We start from the raw sequence: 17,482 nt of genomic DNA on the forward strand, positions 1-17,482 counted from the left end.
AGTGGCTGAACCGATTCCGACAACATATCCCGAGAGAGCCATGTTTCCGTGAAACAGAGAATGTTACAATCTCTGGAAGGCAACAATTGCTCGAATGTCGTCTACCTTGTTGTCAAGAGACTGGACGTTGGCTAGTAGTATACTATAATACATAAAAAAAACTAAATACTGCATTGTTTCCTAAGAACTCGAAGCGAGGCGACCATCTGTAATTCATTTTTGTTACGGTGCGTGAATGAGGACCCAAAAGCGAATTAACTTAAACAGAGCTTCTTTAATTACCAAACATAGGTAGGCTCAGACGGACCGGCAGATTCCGACAGGACAAGACAAGGTTACAGCAAACATGACGACAGTCTGGTTCAGGCATGAAACACAACAAACAAGAATCCGACAAGGACAGGAACAAAAACAGAGAGAGATATAGGGGACTAATCAGAGGGAAAAGGGGAACAGGTGGGAGAAGGGGTGACGAGGTAGTCAAGAGGAGACAAGGAACAGCTGGGGGAAAGCGGGGGAGAAAAGGTAACCTAACAACGACCAGCAGAGGGAGACAGGGTGAAGGGAAAGGACAGAGACAAGACACAACATGACAGTACATGACAGTACCCCCCCACTCACCGAGCGCCTCCTGGCGCACTCGAGGAGGAAACCTGGCGGCAACGGAGGAAATCCTCGATCAGCGCACGGTCCAGCACGTCCCGAGAGGGAACCCAACTCCTCTCCTCAGGACCGTACCCCTCCCAATCTACGAGGTACTGGTGACCACGGCCCCGAGGACGCATGTCCAAAATTCTACGGACCCTGTAGATGGGTGCGCCCTCGACAAGGATGGGGGGGGGGGGGGGAAGACGAGCGGGGGCGCGAAGGACGGGCTTGATGCAGGAGACATGGAAGACCGGGTGGACGCGACGAAGGTATCGCGGAAGAAGAAGTCGAACTGCGACAGGATTAATGACCCGAGAAATACGGAACGGACCAATGAACCGCGGGGTCAACTTGCGAGAAGCCGTCTTAAGGGGAAGGTTCTGAGTGGAGAGCCAAACTCTCTGACCGCGACAATATCTAGGACTCTTAGTTCTACGCTTATTAGCAGCCCTCACAGTCTGCGTCCTATAACGGCAAAGTGCAGACCTGACCCTCTTCCAGGTGCGCTCGCAACGTTGGACAAAAGCCTGAGCGGAGGGGACGCTGGACTCGGCGAACTGAGATGAGAACAGCGGAGGCTGGTACCCGAGGCTACTCTGAAAAGGAGATAGCCCGGTCGCAGACGAAGGAAGCGAGTTGTGGGCGTATTCTGCCCAGGGGAGCTGTTCTGACCAAGACGCAGGGTTGCGAAAAGAAAGACTGCGTAAGATGCGACCAATAGTCTGATTGGCCCGTTCTGCTTGACCGTTAGACTGGGGGTGAAAGCCGGAAGAGAGACTGACGGAAGCCCCAATCAAACGGCAAAACTCCCTCCAAAATTGAGACGTGAATTGCGGACCTCTGTCCGAAACGACGTTTGACGGAAGGCCATGAATTCTGAAAACATTCTCGATGATGATTTGTGCCGTCTCTTTAGCAGAAGGAAGCTTAGCAAGGGGAATGAAATGAGCCGCCTTAGAGAACCTATCGACAACCGTAAGAATAACAGTCTTCCCCGCTGACGAAGGCAGTCCGGTGACAAAATCTAAGGCGATGTGAGACCACGGTCGAGAGGGAATAGGAAGCGGCCTGAGACGGCCGGCAGGAGGAGAGTTACCGGACTTAGTCTGCGCGCAGACCGAACAAGCAGCCACGAAACGACGCGTGTCATGCTCCCGGGTGGGCCACCAAAAACGCTGGCGAATGGAAGCAAGCGTACCCCGAACGCCAGGGTGGCCGGCTAACTTGGCAGAGTGAGCCCACTGAAGAACGGCCAGACGAGTAGGAACGGGAACGAAAAGAAGGTTCCTAGGACAAGCGCGCGGCGACGGAGTGTGAGTGAGCGCTTGTTTTACCTGCCTCTCAATTCCCCAGACAGTCAACCCGACAACACGCCCCTCAGGGAGAATCCCCTCGGGGTCAGTGGAGGCTACTGAAGAACTGAAGAGACGAGACAAAGCATCAGGCTTGGTGTTCTTAGAGCCCGGACGATAAGAAATCACGAACTCGAAACGAGCGAAAAACAGCGCCCAACGCGCCTGACGCGCATTAAGTCGTTTGGCAGAACGGATGTACTCAAGGTTCCTATGGTCAGTCCAAACGACAAAAGGAACGGTCGCCCCCTCCAACCACTGTCGCCATTCGCCTAGGGCTAACCGGATGGCGAGCAGTTCGCGGTTACCCACATCATAGTTACGTTCCGACGGCGACAGGCGATGAGAAAAATACGCGCATGGGTGGACCTTGTCGTCAGAGAGGGAGCGCTGAGAAAGAATGGCTCCCACGCCCACCTCTGACGCGTCAACCTCGACAACGAACTGTCTAGAGACGTCAGGTGTAACAAGGATAGGAGCGGATGTAAAACGATTCTTGAGGAGATCAAAAGCTCCCTGGGCGGAAACGGACCACTTAAAGCACGTCTTGACAGAAGTAAGGGCTGTGAGAGGAGCTGCCACCTGACCGAAATTACGGATGAAACGACGATAGAAGTTCGCGAAGCCGAGAAAGCGCTGCAGCTCGACGCGTGACTTAGGGACGGGCCAATCAATGACAGCTTGGACCTTAGCGGGATCCATCTTAATGCCTTCAGCGGAAATAACAGAACCGAGAAATGTGACGGAGGAGGCATGAAAAGTGCACTTCTCAGCCTTCACAAAAAGACAATTCTCTAAAAGGCGCTGGAGGACACGTCGAACGTGCTGAACATGAATCTGGAGTGACGGTGAAAAAATCAGGATATCGTCAAGGTAAACGAAAACAAAGATGTTCAGCATGTCTCTCAGGACATCATTGACTAATGCCTGAAAGACAGCTGGAGCGTTAGCGAGGCCGAAAGGAAGGACCCGGTATTCAAAGTGCCCTAACGGAGTGTTAAACGCCGTCTTCCACTCGTCCCCCTCCCTGATGCGCACGAGATGGTAAGCGTTACGAAGGTCCAACTTAGTGAAAAACCTGGCTCCCTGCAGGATCTCGAAGGCTGAAGACATAAGAGGAAGCGGATAACGATTCTTCACTGTTATGTCATTCAGCCCTCGATAATCTATGCAGGGGCGCAGAGACCCGTCCTTCTTCTTGACAAAAAAAAACCCCGCTCCGGCGGGAGAGGAGGAGGGGACTATGGTACCGGCGTCAAGAGCTACAGACAAATAATCTTCGAGAGCCTTACGTTCGGGAGCCGACAGAGAGTATAGTCTACCCCGGGGGGGGGTGGTTCCCGGAAGGAGATCAATACTACAATCATACGACCGGTGTGGAGGAAGAGAGGTGGCCCTGGACCGACTGAACACCGTGCGCAGATCGTGATATTCCTCCGGCACCCCTGTCAAATCACCAGGCTCCTCCTGTGAAGAAGAGACAGAGGAAACAGGAGGGATAGCAGACATTAAACATTTCACATGACAAGAGACGTTCCAGGAGAGGATAGAATTACTAGACCAATTAATGGAAGGATTATGACAAACTAGCCAGGGATGGCCCAAAACAACAGGTGTAAAAGGTGAACGAAAAATTAAAAAAGAAATGGTTTCACTATGATTACCAGAAACAGTGAGGGTTAAAGGTAGCGTCTCACGCTGAATCCTGGGGAGAGGACTACCATCCAGGGCGAACAAGGCCGTGGGCTCCTTTAACTGTCTGAGAGGAATGTCATGTTCCCGAGCCCAGGTCTCGTCCATAAAACAGCCCTCCGCCCCAGAGTCTATTAAGGCACTGCAGGAAGCTGACGAACCGGTCCAGCGTAGATGGACCGACAAGGTAGTGCAGGATCTTGAAGGAGAGACAGGAGTAGTAGCGCTCACCAGTAGCCCTCCGCTTACTGACGAGCTCTGGCCTTTTACTGGACATGAAGTGACAAAATGACCAGCGGAACCGCAATAGAGACAGAGGCGGTTGGTGATTCTCCGTTCCCTCTCCTTAGTCGAGATGCGGATACCTCCCAGCTGCATGGGCTCAGCACCCGAGCCGGCAGAGGAAGATGGTAGTGATGCGGAGAGGGGAGCGACGGAGAGCGTGAGCTCCTTTCCACGAGCTCGGTGACGAAGATCAACCCGTCGCTCAATGCGAATAGCGAGTTCAATCAAGGAATCCACGCTGGAAGGAACCTCCCGGGAGAGAATCTCATCCTTTACCTCTGCGCGGAGACCCTCCAGAAGACGAGCGAGCAAGGCCGGCTCGTTCCAGCCACTGGAGACAGCAAGAGTGCGAAACTCAATAGAGTAGTCTGTTATGGATCGATTGCCTTGACATAGGGAAGACAGGGCCCTGGAAGCCTCCTCCCCAAAAACAGATCGATCAAAAACCCGTATCATCTCCTCCTTAAAGTCCTGATACTGGTTAGTACACTCAGCCCTTGCCTCCCAGATTGCCGTGCCCCACTCACGAGCCCGTCCAATAAGGAGAGATATGACGTAGGCGACACGAGCAGTGCTCCTGGAGTAAGTGTTGGGCTGGAGAGAAAACACAATATCACACTGGGTGAGGAACGAGCGGCATTCAGTGGGCTCCCCAGAGTAACACGGCGGGTTATTGATTCTGGGCTCCGGAGATTCGAAAGCCCTGGAAGTGGCCGGTGGATCGAGGCGGAGATGGTGAACCTGTTCTGTGAGGTTGGAGACTTGGGTGGCCAGGGTCTCAACGGCATGTCGAGCAGCAGACACTTCCTGCTCGTGTCTGCCTAGCATCGCTCCCTGGATCCCGACGGCTGAGTGGAGAGGATCCGAAGTCGCTGGGTCCATTCTTGGTCGGATTCTTCTGTTACGGTGCGTGAATGAGGACCCAAAAGCGAATTAACTTAAACAGAGCTTCTTTAATTACCAAACATAGGTAGGCTCAGACGGACCGGCAGATTCCGACAGGACAAGACAAGGTTACAGCAAACATGACGACAGTCTGGTTCAGGCATGAAACACAACAAACAAGAATCCGACAAGGACAGGAACAAAAACAGAGAGAGATATAGGGGACTAATCAGAGGGAAAAGGGGAACAGGTGGGAGAAGGGGTGACGAGGTAGTCAAGAGGAGACAAGGAACAGCTGGGGGAAAGCGGGGGAGAAAAGGTAACCTAACAACGACCAGCAGAGGGAGACAGGGTGAAGGGAAAGGACAGAGACAAGACACAACATGACAGTACATGACAATTTTATTTTGTAAAGTGGTTTCTTGCATCATACAACACAATACAATGTAATTTACAGTCACCTATTTGGCCCATGGTGTTACAGACCAAGTAGAAAATCGTTAATTAATTTCAAGCCCTTCATAATATCATGCAATATAGGCCAGCATTGAACACCACATATAGGCTACTGTAGGCTATATCATAGAAATCAAAAGCTATTTCCATGTGAACATGTTATGGGTTTTGCTCCATTGGTTTGTTTATAGGCCTACGTTATGCTCACATAGCCACAATAGCCTATTGGCTACTGTCTAAAACTGTAAGGGTACAGCCTCAGCGATTATGTGTAAACGCTTACCGAAAGTTGCACAAAATTCCCTGTTCAAGTTTCCGCTCACTAGACAAAAATTTGCTCAGTGCCCGACATTTCAACACCTGAAAGGCATGTCTCTACTGTAGTAGGACATGTTGCCTGTAAATTAAAATAAAGTGAAAACAGACCTGTATGGAAAACCAACTACTTACTAAGAGGAGACAGTTTCCACCCCATCTCTCAAAGTTTCAACTGCAACTGAATCAAATTAGCTCTGACTAGTCCTGTTGTCATTTCTAATACCTGTCCAACTCTGGCTGCAGTTACAGTTTTCTAGTACATTGATATGTGGAAGTGAGTTTGTCCAACCCCTGTCGTACCTTGACTGCAGTTCTCCTCGTCACTATGGTCCACACAGTCAAACACGTCGTCACAGCACCATCTCCGTGGGATACAGTGGGCGTGGTTCAGACACAAGTACTCATCTTCCTTGCACTCCTTCACGCAGCCCGCCTGTCGACATGGCAACACAAAACAAGTAAACAGCATTAAACATTATTAAATGTCCAACACAGTCAAGCCATTCTCAGTGATACATTTTGATACAAGTGTCTTCAATAACATCCTTTTGTATACTGTTAGGAACAAGGCACCAAATTATGTAGGGATGATCCTTACGAATAGGACAATCCCTAGATAAATGCTTCATACAGTGTGGGAAAATCAGCCACCGCACTTTTTTTCTTCTTATCTCTGCCGTTTTACGTAAATAAGTTAAAGAAAGCTACAGTAAGTGATTGATTGATATCGGACGAGGTTAAAGTACCAAGCAGAGCCACACCCACCTCATCTGATCCGTCCAGACAGTTGTCCTGTCCATCACATCTCAGACTGGCCGAGACACAGCCTCCACTGGCACACACATACTCATTTAGGGAGCAAGATGGGAGCACTGGAAACACCCAGATCAGAGATAGAGAGCTTTATTGAGTGCACACACTCCACAACATAATAATATAACACCCATCATTCACAGCATGAGTGGGGCCGGTTTGGATGTGTTCTGCACACTGTTATGAACTCGTGAAAAAATAAATGCTACAACCCATTGTTTCTGTCCAAACCAGCAGTGCTAGACTTTGAACAGATCCTAGTTCTAAATATGATGTCTTCCCTCAGGCTAGAGCACGCTGTGTGCTGCCTACTGCTGTGCTAAAACCCACTCAGGCAATCATCACTATTGGGGCTTTCGGATGAGGTTATGAGCCATGTTGCAATTATCACCAAGTGGGTTAACCCCATTGGCACAATGTGTAAGGGTGTATTCAGACCCCTTGACTTTTTTATATATTTTTTTAGGTTACAGCCTTATTCTAAAATCGATTAAATTGTTGTTTTTTTCTCATCAATCTACAAACAATACCCCATAATGACAGAGCAAAGACAGTTTTTTTTAAATAAAAAAATAAAAAAACAGAAATATCACATTTACATTTATGTATTCAGACCCTTTACTCAGTACTTTGTTGAAGCACCTTTGGCAGCGATAACAGCTTCGAGTCTTCTTGGGTATGACGCTACAAGTTTGTCCCACCTGTATTTGGGGAGTTTCTCCCATTCTTCTCTGCAGATACTCTCAAGCTGTCAGGTTGGATGGGGAGCGAGATGTTCGATCGGGTTCAAGTCCAGGCTCTGGCTGGGCAACTCAAGGACATTCAGAGACTTGTCCCGAAGCCATTCTTGCGTTCTCTTGGCTGTGTGCTTAGGGGTCGTTGTCCTGTTGGAAGGTGATCCTTCGCCACATCAAGGACCTCTCTGTTCTTTGCTCCATTCATCTTTGTCTCGATCCTGACTAGTCTCCCAGCCCCTGCTGCTGAAAAACATCCCCAAAGCATGATGCTGCCACCACAATGCTTAACTATAGTAATGATGCCAGGTTTCCTCCAGATATGACGCTTGGCATTCAGGCCAAAGAGTTCAGTTTTGGTTTCATCAGACCAGAGAATCTTGTTTCTCATGGCCTGAGAGTCTTTAGGTGCCCTTTGGCATACTCCAAGCGGGCTGTCATGTGCCTTTTACTGAGAAGTGGCTCCGTCTGGCCACTCGACAATAAAGGCCTGATTGGTTGAGTGCTGCAGAAATTGTTGTCCTTCTGGAAGTTTCTCCCATCTCCACAGAATAACTCTAGAGCTCTGTCAGAGTGACCATCGGGTTCTTGGTCACCTCTCTGACCAAGGCCCTTCGCCCCCTATTGCTCCGCCCAGCTCTAGGAAGAGTCTTGGTGGTTCCAAACTTCTTCCATTTAAAAATGATGTAGGCCACTGTGTTCTTGGGGACCTTCAATGCTGCAGACATTTTTTAGTACCCTTCCCCAGATCTGTGCCTCGACACAATCCTGTCTAGCAGCACTTTGGACAATTCCTTCGACCTCATGGCTTGGTTTTTCTCTGACATGCACTGTCAACTGTGGGACCTTATATAGACAGCCTTTCCAAATCATGTCCAATTGAATTTACCACAGGTGGACTCCAATCAAGTTGTAGAAACATCTCAAGGATGATCAATGGAACCAGGATGCACCTGAGCTAAATTTCGAGTCTCATAGCAAAGGGTCTGAATAAGGTATTTCTGTCTTTAATTTTTAATATTTTAGCAAACATTTCTAAAAACATGTTTTCACTTCATCATTATGGGGTATTGTGTGTAGATTGCTGAGGCCATTTTTAGATTTAATCCATTTTAGAATAAGGCGGTAACGTAATAAAATGTGGAAAAAGTCAGGCGGTCTGAATACTTTCCGAAGGCGCTGTATTGCTTACTATATGTCTGCTTCAGAGGGACAAGCGAAAGCCAGGAAAAACATTTTTAGTAGGTAAAGTGTTTAAAACATGTTGGCTCACCATTATTTTTTTTAAAGAAGATGGAGAACCAGCTAAAGAATGATCAATAGCAGAGTTTTGGCACAGGTAGACCCAAATAGTCCTACTCCTATTGGCGCGACGCGTATGATGTTTGTCTTTCATGACAGCGACCCAGCTTCTTTCCCTGCCCTGCTATTCGCTAAAATACCAAAAGGTACAAATCTGTTGGCGAGGTTGCTAGGTGGTTTAAGCAAACTTTTATTTGATAAAAAAATAATATTTGGGGGAGGGGGACTCGCTCGCATCACTTTTTGAAGTGTTTTTATACGTCATACAGTTCATTATGTTTTTATGGCTTTACTGTGGGTCAAAACACATGGCGTAGAGAATTGGAACAGTATTTAATTACAAGTCACACAGAAAGCAGCCTTGGCAATTCTACTGCTTGTAAAGCACCCCCCTCCACACCAAAATGTCCTCATCTTACCCTACTCCCCATAAAAAAGTTCAGAAAAACTCTAACTTTGTATTGTTTTTCAACCAAAGTATATAAACTACAACAGTCCATGTTACCGCAGGAGCTTGTGGTATTTAGCTTTTTAACAACTACCTAAACCTCACATTAAAACGGGTTATTTTTACCTTGTTTTCCTCATATACCGTACCTGTCCCCTGGCAGTTCCTCTCGTCCTCTCCTGTCTTGCAATCCTCTTGGCCGTCACAGAGCCACTTGAGGGAGATGCAGAGGTTATTGAGACACTGAAACTGGTCCTCAGCACACCGAGCCTCACAGTCCTTCTGTAGAGAGATATAAAGGACAAGAAGCTCACATTTACAATAGGCTTATACTTTACATGTTAGGCGTTCCAATTCTTATACAGTAGAACCATATGGTAATACTTTCTTTGAAAGGTACCTTCACTAGGACTTGATAGCTCATTTATAACCCATACATGACACTTCATTGACAATTTGAATGCTTTATATGTGCAGGATGGCAGGGTATTGCCGGGCATTGACACTCATTGAGTTTTCATTGCCTGTTTAGTCAGTTTTAGGTAAGAATAGGGTGGACAACATTTGGGCTCCCGAGTGGCGCAGCGGTCTAAGGCACTGCATCTCAGTGCTTGAGGCGTCACTACAGACACCCTGGTTTGATTCTAGGCTGTATAACAACACAGTCCCATAGGGAGTCGCACAATTGCCCCAGCGTCGCCTGGGTTTGGCTGGTGTAGGCCGTTATTGTAAATAAGAATTTGTTATTAACTGACTTGCCTAGTTAAATAAAATAAAAAATATATTCAGTTTGACCCAGAATGATGTCATTGGAACCACACACAATAATGTGTTAAGAGAGGTTGCTCTTGGAGGCGATTACTCATACTGTATGCTGTAATTGCTGTGGGGGTATTTAACAGAGCAATAAATTACAAGGCATAATAAATGAGTAATTTCGTGGCTCTCTTCTCAGCCATCACACAATGCAAACCTGAATATTTTCTATTGATTTGCTCATATTTCATGAATAGCTCTCACTTTTAAAAAAATCACATTCCACAAAACATGCCTAGTTAATTTAGTATTTTTGGTTAGTAAACCAGCTTGCATAATTGTTCACACATTTGCATAACAGAACAAACATAAAATGTATCTCGATTAGGACATTGTCATCCATAATATTATCGTCTGCTTTCCAATAAAATGCTGAATATTTTACGATTTGAATATCATAATGCCATCAAATCCTATCTGCAATTCAATATGCATGCCTTTTAGGAGAAAAATTAAACATTCACATTTATGAAAGAAAAAGCAAGATAGAAACACAAGGTTAAGATTAATAAGGGTCAATTCACTCAAATAAGATTATTCAAGAGGTTGTGACTCAGAGTTTACAGGCTATAACATGCTATTTACAGGATACATTACAGGCTGTTTTTAAATGACAACAGGGATCACTGACCTCGTCTGAATTATCAGGGCAATCATAGTCTCCATCGCAGCGGAATCGAGCGGAGATGCAGTCCCCGTTAGCACAGGCAAAGTCCTTGTGGTTACAGGTCACTGGCTCTGAGTCAAGGGAGAGGACAAGGACATCACTACACTTGAAATACAAATGACATAGGAGTCAGGCCCTCAAACACGATATACACTCCACCACACAACTTTAATTAGACTAGTTACACAACGACGCCATCCAAGGGTGGATCTTCATAATTTTCTACAAGGCCCTAGTACTCCCTAACAAGTGATGTCTGTTATAGACTACTTAAAGACTATATATATATATATATATATATATACTATGTGTGTTATAGACTAGGCTATATAGACTATTTACACTTGAAATAACCATGGAAAAGCAACCAACCTCTTCAGAAAACACACACATGGGCCTTTAGGTATCATGAGAGAAGTGAATCCCCTAGAGCCCCCTTAATGAAAAAAACAACATGAATTTCACGTGATCACGTGAAGTTCTCCTAAAACACATGATTCTCATGATTCATAAGTGGAATTTTACATAAAATCATATTGTCTTCCACATGTGAAATCATGTGGTTTTGTGTAAGGGCCCTTTTACAAGAGATATCTGTTAAGCATTGCTTAATCTGGGCCCAGTTTTTCAAAAGCTCATCTGGATTTTGCACACTTTTCATATAGGATTAAATACATAGAAATATAATGAATAGGATGAGAGTCCCCATTCAAGTCAATGATTTGTCTGTTCATTTCTTCTATTTCTATGTGTTAAATCCTATCCGAAATCTAGATAGATAACTTTTGGAAAAACTGGGAAAAACTGGGCCCTTGCAGTAAGCCTACTGTTAGCACGTCAAAGACATTTGTTGGACATGATGGTTGGAATGCCAGTGGCTCAAGATGTAAATACATTCATAGCCAGTATACTCCTGAACCCTACTATCTGGTAACCTCCACATTCAGGTGCACTGTATGTCTAGGTCTCTGAGGACAACATTAAACCATAGTTAAGCACCATCAAATTCAAGTGCTGGGGTCCTCCCCTCACCCCCTGGTTATCGTGGACTGTTAACTGACTGAATGAGTGAAGATAGTTGTGGTTATGAACTGCCGTTAGAGAAAAGGTCCCAACAGAGCCTGCAGTCTGCAGCATATTGTGATTTGCAGACTCTCTCGCTCTCCTGTCTGCTAGCCTAGCTGGTGCACCTACTTAATTCTTTACCATCCAACACTTGACTGGGATTCATTTGCATTTTAAGCGACATTAATAGGTAAGGGGAATAAGCCCATAATAAATAAAATGTACGACGCATACTCAGCATAAAATGCATATACACACACGCTTGTGTGCACTCAGGCACACACACACACACACACACACACACACACACACACACACACACACACACACACACACACACCAGAGATATGGGCTAGCTGGCATAACAAATCCCTTTCATACGTAAACAAACTTCATTCCAGTAGTTGGTTATGAATATCTAAACAAAAAAGTGAGTCTGGAAAGGAGAGGAGAGATGGCATCAAAGCTGAAGAATCTGGAGCTCTGACTTTCTTTTAGATCCAAAGTGGAGTTGGAGAGGGGAACATGCTCAGAGGGCATAGCCGCGTTAGAAACAGTTAAGAACAGGGCTCCATTGAGCTGCCTAAATTACTTTGATTGTGGGATCTCTTTACAAAGTTAAACAGAGGAACGGTACAGTATATAAACAAAGACCAGGAGGGGAGTCAGTTAATCTTCAAACAATTCCAAAATACTAACTGAACTGCGCAAGTGCGTAGGCCTGTTGATGTATATGTAAGTTACCAAATAGCTAGAAGTGAGCTAAGAGAGTAGAGAGCAGCATAGATGGGCATACTCACTGCAGTTATGCTCATCTGAGTTGTCTCCACAGTCGTTCTGGCTGTCACACCTCCAGTGGTCCGGGATACAGTTGTTATTCTCACAGCGGAATTCATGAGGTCCGCAGGTCTTTTCATCTTTTTTTACATCAGGAAACAAACAAACAAACAAGCAGATGAAAATGGCTTCAAAAAGCATGAATATTAATGGTGGAGCTATTATATTTATACATGTAATCATCATTTCCTCAGGGTTTCCTCATAGTGCAAGCCTGACACCAAGTTCAAAACCTCCTTCATACCCGAGAGAGGCTACACAGTGTAGGATGAAATACCTGACTGTGCTGCCAACGGCTTAGATCTCCTAACAGAATCTATGACAAGTTTGCAATATTAAACACTTAGAAGCAAATAAAGTATTTGAAACAAATGTTTCAGAAAAGTATGTACAGTACCAGTCAAAAGTTTGTACACACAAGGATTTTTCATTATTTTACTATTTTCTACATTGTAGAATAATAGTGAAGACATCAAAACTATGAAATAACACATATGGAATCATGTAGTAACCAAAAACAAAAAAGGGTTAAATAAATCTAAATATATTTTATATGTGAAATTATTCAAAGTAATAAGCTTTGCACACTCCTGACATTTTCTCAACCAGCTTCATGAGGTAGTCACCTGGAATGCATTTAAAATACCGGTGTGCCTTGTTAAAAGTTAATTTGTGCAGTTTCTTTCCTTCTTAATGCATTTGAGCCAATCAGCTGTGTTGGGACAAGGTAGGGTTGGTATACAGATGATAGACCTATTTTGTAAAAGACCAAGTCCATATTATGGCAAGAACAGCTCAAATAAGCAATCCGGAAAATGTCAAGAACTTTAAAAGTTTCTTATTAAAGTGTTTTATTTAGAATTCAAGGCACACTTAACCAGCATAGCTACCACATCATTCTGCAGCAATATGCCATCCCATCTGGTTTGCGCATTGTCCTGTTTTTCAACAGGACAATGACCCAAAACACACCTCCAGGCTGTGTAAGGGCTATTTGACCAAGGAGAGTGATGGAATGCTGAATCAGATGACCTGGCCTCCACAATCACCCGACCTCAACCCAATTGAGATGGTTTGGGATGAGTTGGACCGCAGAGTGAAGGAAAAGCAGCCAACAAAACTCAGCATATGTTGGAACTCCTTCAAGACTGTTGGAAAAGCTGGTTGAGAGAATGCCAAGAGTGTGCAAAGCTGTGATCGAGGCAAAGGGTAACTACTTTGAAGAATCTCAAATATATTTTGATATATATACACTTTTTTGGTTACTACATGATTCCATATGTCTTCACTATTATTCAACAATGCAGAAAATAGTAAATATAAAGAAAGACCCTTGAGAATAGGTGTTCTAAAACTTTTGACCGGGAGAGTATATTTTTGGGAATATACTTTTATTTCACTATCCTAATTATCCTCTATATTGCACTAAATTATTATTACTTTTTCTGTTGGTGTATAAGGCGCCCCCCTAACACTATCAAATGTACTCTAAAACTGTAGTTTGAAACTGAACAGCATTTAGGAAATGTTCATTAACATTTTACAACTTCTAAAATAAATAAATTCTTTAGTTCGCAGCAATTATTAGCTTACATCTGGTTTTGAACTTAATAAGAGCTAGTATCTAACAAAACAACCAATACTGAGTGAAGAAAATATTGATCTTGTGCTGTTCGATATTACCAAAGAGAATGGCAACCTATCTATCCACTCAAATAACCATTGGGATGAGATGAAGAGGAAAACAACATAATTACCTCTCCACAAAGGCGGGAGAAGACTACATGCGGAACCTTGTTCTCTCCCTTCTTTAGATGTGAGCATAGCTAAAATCATTGAACGCTTCATCCAGTGGAAGACAACGGCTTTAAAGTATAACAACAGAGTTGAGGGACTTCCCAGCAGTATTGTGTCTCAGAACAAAAGGTGTTCAAGTTAGCGTAGATGCTCTCCAGGAGGCTACACAGTTTAAAGTAATAACCAGTGGAAGATGTACTGCCCTACCAAGCAAAAAGGCAGTAACTGCTCATTTGGGAGAACATTTGTAAATGTCATTTTTGTTACATTAAATACATGCTTAGTCATGTGGACAAGTATCCTGCCTCTATTGTATTTGTATTTTGGAGAAAACGGGGCTCATGTTAGCAGCAACTGCCTAAAGTTACTGTGAAACCAAGGTAAATAAAAGCAATTTTTCTTAGTTCCACACTATGAGCAGTTACTTCCTATTTGCTTGGTAGGGCAGTATAGTTGTGGGAGGTTGGAAAGGTTCTCTACCACTGAAAATAACCTGAAAATATTTTTATTTTTTGGGGGGGGGTGTATGGCACTGGTGTTTCAGTGCCATACACACTACTGACAAGTCTGACATCCTGTGGTGATAAACTACCAGTAGGCATTCTCTATGGCTGCTTCAACTCAATCAGTACAGAGCAGATGAGAATGTGCCCATGTGTAAAATTTATTAATCTCCTAATCACAATTTCAACCAAGGCTCAATAAAACTAGAGGACTTATTTGAATTATGATTTAAGCGCTCCCCCACTCACCACAATTAGCTTCATCTGACCCGTCTGTGCAGTCCGGGTCCTCATCACACACCCACAGCTTGGAGATGCAGTGCATGGAGGCCTTGCACTGGAACTGTTCCGGGGAACATGTACTCTCCGCTGTGGAGAGGAGGGGGTCCAGGTTTACACCAGGCCAAGGAGGGGAGGGAAGGAGAGAGGAAGGGAGAGAGAGATCGAGAAAGAGAGAAAAACAGAGAGAAAGTGAGAGGGAGGGATCGATGGAGGGGAGAGGGAGTTAGAGAGGGAGAGAGTGGTATAAGGAGTGAGAGATGAACAAACAACACTATTATTGACAGAATGTCAACAGAAGAACAGCCTGGATAAACAGGCCAGCTGTGTAAAATACCTATAATTTACAGAGGCAAGAACAAAGAGAAAACATGCTGCGGTAATAACATGTATTACTATACTTTACGGATGTAATCATAATAATTATAGTTACATTATTATTATCAGCCTCTGGCTCAGAAATAACTGATTTGCAAACAGAGTAACACAATAAACAGTTAAACTGATATACTGTATATGCAGACAATTGAAGTCAGATACTATACCAACTGTGGTATAGTATCACTGCATACCAAAAGCAGCAGCAGTTGTCTTCTGTTCCGTTATTTAACTTCCCTTATCACAGTTGCAGCTACAGATGTAGGATCTTAATTTGATCACCATGTTGCAGGATAACTTTTCTGCAATGCAGGACATTTAAAACTTGTAGTGTATTTGAGGTTTAAAATGGCCTCTGAAGTTTGTTATTTCCACTTTGACATTTCAGACTGATTTTCCCTTATGAAAAATGTATCAACCCCTAAATAAATGGCCAACAACTACAATCCACATTTCCTGTTACTGCAGGATTATTTTCCTTCTCTAGCAAACTGGGTCAAATTAAGATCCCACATCTGTACCATTATCTTTTGATTGGCACAGTACTTCTGAAAATATCTTTTACATTTACACATTTAAATATACAGTATAATTCAAGGGGAGAACGCCTCTCTCCTTAATCAAGGCTTTTATACTGACTCTCACTCCATAGTGACATTCACTCCATCTTGAAATCAGGCAGGCAAAACAAATATATTTGTCTGACGTATAAAGCTACTGCTGATAGCTAGAGTTACCATAACAGAAGGGAAATACCTCTCACTATTCTGTTCTCTCTTTCACTTTCTAATTCAATGATAGCTAATCCTCTCACACAGGGAAAGCGCTAATCAAGCATGCCTTTGGAATACCTAATCACTATCTGACTCAATATTTTTAAGGCAGCACCTAAGGGTAGGCTGTCGGAGTTTTACTATAAATTCACTGGTCTCAACTTGTCAGATGCCACCGTTAAACCGTCACATAATAAGTTCCATCTCACTCTTACTTGGGGGAAAAAGCTATAAAACAGAAAATAATCTTAGAGAAAAAGTCTAGCCTAAGTTAAAAAGTAATCCTAAAGATTCCTTAAACAATCCGTCAGGTACTAATACAGAAGGTTCTTCTTCTTACGACATTCTGTCTCATCCTCTCCGTCTCCACAGTCATCCTGTCCGTTACAGCGGAGGTTTAGAGGGATACACTTCTGTTTCCGGGTGCATTTGAACTGCCCTGACAGACAGATGTACGTCTCTGAAAGACAAAATGGAGAAGAAGAGGTAGAACTGATGGAGCATCCATTGAAGGTGAAAAGCATCCATCAAAGAAAATGTAGGACAAAAGGGCACCTTAAGATAAAGTGAAAGTAATGTTGGCTAAGCCAAAAACAAGTTAATAACATGTTTTACAATGCTTTGAAATTAAAGCACATTCCCACATGGGCTTTTTATTGTGACAGAAACCAATACTTAAATTGCAACAAAAAGCATTAAGAGGTATCAAGCAGTAAGAAAGGTATGAAGCTGCTGGCTTCTGTCCTATGTTCTCATCAACAGGTTTGATGTGAAGGACAGTAACAATCACAGTCGTCTTCTTTAATCGATATGCTACTGTGGCCAGATATCAACAGATCACAGACTCCTCAGACCACCGCAATTTGACTTCACCCATCTACTTGCATGGGAATGCAACATCCCCAGTCTTCCTCCTTACCACAGTTGGCCTCATCTGAGTTGTCTCCACAGTCGTTCTCTCCATCACAGATGAAGGGAGGAAGAGCACAGAGGCCAGTGCCACACTGGAACCTCCCAGGCTGACATTTGAATTCAGCTGCATGAAAATGTATTAGCAACATTATGTCAGGGAATGCAAACCAGCTAATTACAGTACTTGTACACTGAACATTATGTATGCTCATGTATGGTGATAAACTACACATTTGAAATCTAAAAAAAATACTTAATGACTTAATGTAAAACAGCATTTCTGAAACTATCCCTCAAATAAAACATGTGTAACCAAGTAGCAAATGTTAGCAAGCATTTAATACATATTCCACATTTCATAATATACAGCAAGTAACCTGTAATCCTAATTTGAGAGATCACAGTAAAAGATCACAGCAATAAAGTAAGTCAAATGTAATAAAAAATATAGTTTCAAAGGTTGAGTTATAAATATTAAAAACTTTTTTTTTAAGTTGTGAGAAGTAGGTATTGGTCTGAAGC

General features: G+C 43.8%; 1 pseudogene; it reads right to left on the reverse strand.

Moving 5' to 3' along the window:
* Positions 1-17,482, reverse strand: part of LOC110502094 — a 332,876-nt pseudogene that overhangs the window by 47,380 nt on the left and 268,014 nt on the right.

This window comes from Oncorhynchus mykiss, chromosome 22 (assembly GCF_013265735.2).
Source record: "Oncorhynchus mykiss isolate Arlee chromosome 22, USDA_OmykA_1.1, whole genome shotgun sequence".
In the NCBI taxonomy this organism is placed as follows: Eukaryota; Metazoa; Chordata; class Actinopteri; order Salmoniformes; family Salmonidae; genus Oncorhynchus; species Oncorhynchus mykiss.